General features: G+C 33.5%; 1 long non-coding RNA gene across 1 annotated transcript; it reads right to left on the bottom strand.

Moving 5' to 3' along the window:
- Positions 1-1,174: 1,174 nt before the first annotated feature.
- Positions 1,175-2,112, bottom strand: LOC110925508. Its single transcript, XR_002584517.1, has 3 exons — positions 1,910-2,112; positions 1,677-1,749; positions 1,175-1,584 (listed from the first exon to the last, which is right to left on the bottom strand). It is a non-coding gene; the product is annotated as an uncharacterized LOC110925508 (long non-coding RNA).
- Between the last annotated feature and the right edge of the window lie 716 nt (positions 2,113-2,828).

Here is a 2,828-nt window from a genome sequence, read left to right as displayed (position 1 = left end):
TGATATATTTGAATTAATAAGATACAATATGATGTAATATAACATGATACAAACTTATATAATGTAATATGATATGATTTGATTTGATTTGATTTGATCTAGGGTATGTTTGGCAAAACTAGCTGGTGGCTGAAAGCTGGAAGCTGGTAGCTGGTGGTTGGTGGCTGGAAGCTGGTAGCTGTAGCTGTAGCTTTTTAGATATATTTGATGTTTGGTAAAGTAGCTGGAGCTTTTAATAAAATGTATAAAATTATCAAAATAGACATAACTAAAAATTTAGAAAGTTGATGCATTAAAAAGTTCCTTATTTTTAGAGGTTAAATTAGTCAATTTTTCCCTAAAAGCTTGTAGCTTCTTCTAAACGCTACTACTAGTAGCTTTCAACCAAAAGCTTCAAGCTCCTAACCTAAAAGCTTAAAGCTCCTTCAGCCAAATAAGACTTTTTATTGAGTATGAGCTTTTTTTTAAAAGCTTAAAGCTAGAAGCTTCTAAAAGCACCTAAAAGCTCCATACCAAACATACCCCTAATAAGAATATATGACATGACACGATAATAATAATAATAATAGACTTATCTTATTGCCACACATTTTTCACTCTATCTCTCTCTAAATATATCTATGTATATATATACAAAGATAGCGGGACGGGGGTGTGAATATTAACACCCTAATAATAATAATAATAATAATAATAATAATAATAATAATAATAATAATAATAATAATAATAATAATAATAATAATAATAATTGTAATTTTTATTTATTTACTTTTTTAAATTTTAAACTCCGCCTACAAGTTGTAAGCATTCTCTTTTTGTTGCGAATGTTAACGAAGTTCATGGTATTCACGTTCATAAACTTCTACCATGAACACCTCATTAAATTGAATTAGAATTCTAACCACACTTTGGCTATGTGATGGATTTAGATTTTAAATATGTCATACTTAAAATAATTTTTAGAAACCAAAATACGACTTAATGTTATAGTTTTGCTAATCCTATTCTAAACACCATAAAGTATTCTGCCCTTGATAATGTTAGAATTCTTTTAGTGACAAGTAAATAGTCATCAAGTTAGAATTTGCAATTATCATTCATGTTTTGAACGAGCTATTTAACTAAATGTGTCATATTTTTAAACATTAACACGGATATAACACACATCATATTTAACGTTGGTAAATATAAGTAATAACACTAATAATACGACATGTTTAACAAGATTCACAAAACACAGACCCAAATAACACCATTAAATAAAACTAACAAAGAAGTTACAATTCATATAAACCTTTGTCTGCACCCATGGGCGGAGGATAATGGCGGCCCGGGGGTGCCCCAGCCCCGTCGATTTTCGCGTGTAGTGTTAATTTCTGAAAATTTGTTGTTTGTAGTGTAAAATATTAGATTTTTAAGAGCTCGAACCCCACCGATTTGGATTTTTAGAGTCCGGCGATCACCGAGTTTCCGTTCAAGCTCTTTCACTGAAATGCACCAAAGCACTCTCATCATTTCGAGGATGCACAACAAAATTAGGTGCCCCTCCACATGTAGAAGTCAACACTTGACTGTAGTTACCTAAAGAATTGCCGAAATGATCATTGTTTTATAATGGGAAACATGTAGGTGTTAGAACATTTGACCTTGGTTTGAACCACAGGTAGACTTACCATCTTCCTTCTCGACAAAATGCAAATCATCATACTTTGTGATTGTTCCCAAAGATTCAACCCTTTTACCATCCTGCACGTAATACAACAATCTAAAGTTAAAAGTAATAAAACTTGTAGTCAAAACGTTAAAAATCAATGCTTTTAGTTACATCAAAAGGAGATCCAGGATGGTTGCACTGCAGAAAATTGCCATAAAAATTTTCAAAGAGCCAGAACTAGCAAGGACATACCAATGGCGGTACAGGGTAAATGATGCCCGGGCACCAAGGAAGATGAACCTTTTCTCAAACAAAATTTCCTGCATTAATCTAGTTCTCAATTGATTGATCTTTCTGTGATCCGTACGTGTACTTGGATCGATCTTTACTAATCTTAGAATCGATGATTTCAAACCTTTCTTTTCTCTCAAACTTGGTATTTCCACCTCTAGCTAAGCGTTAGTTTACACTCGACTCATATGTATTATCAGGGCACCCCAATATCATGCTTTATACTAGGATCAACTCAACTAAAATCCCTTTCCACCTGAACTCTCTTCATTACAATTAATCACCAACGTGTCACGACCAATAAAAGAGTGACACGTTGCTATTCATCCAATCAGATAGTGACACGTTGCACCAAAGATCTTTGAAACGGTTCACTCACAATGACGTGTTCCACAATCAGTTACCAAAACTAAAATCCCTTTCCACCTGAACTCTCTTCATTACAATTAATCACCAACGTGTCACGACCAATAAAAGAGTGACACGTTGCTATTCATCCAATCAGATAGTAGTGACACGTTGCACAAAAGATCTTTGAAACGTTTCACTCACAATGACCGATGACGTGTTCCACAATCGGTTACCAACGGATACTGACAATCAAAGAGCGACATGTTGCTATTTGTAATACAAAGAAGCCTGGATATATATTTCACCTTGGCTTTTATTAACTTGACCATCACTGGAGAATTAAACTTACATTCTATATCAAGCCATTATTTAACCAACCTAGAAGCATATTAATAACACAATTACTAAAAATTCATATAGAACATGGAGCATTTTTGGAAAGCAACATGGACTACTGGTGTCAAAAGGTCACCCAATTTCATATCAAAATTAAACCATCAACAGATTCTCCCAAACTTCCAACTAATTT

This window comes from Helianthus annuus, chromosome 17 (genome assembly GCF_002127325.2).
Source record: "Helianthus annuus cultivar XRQ/B chromosome 17, HanXRQr2.0-SUNRISE, whole genome shotgun sequence".
NCBI lineage: Eukaryota > Viridiplantae > Streptophyta > Magnoliopsida > Asterales > Asteraceae > Helianthus > Helianthus annuus.
This window is presented reverse-complemented; position numbering and strand designations above follow the sequence as displayed.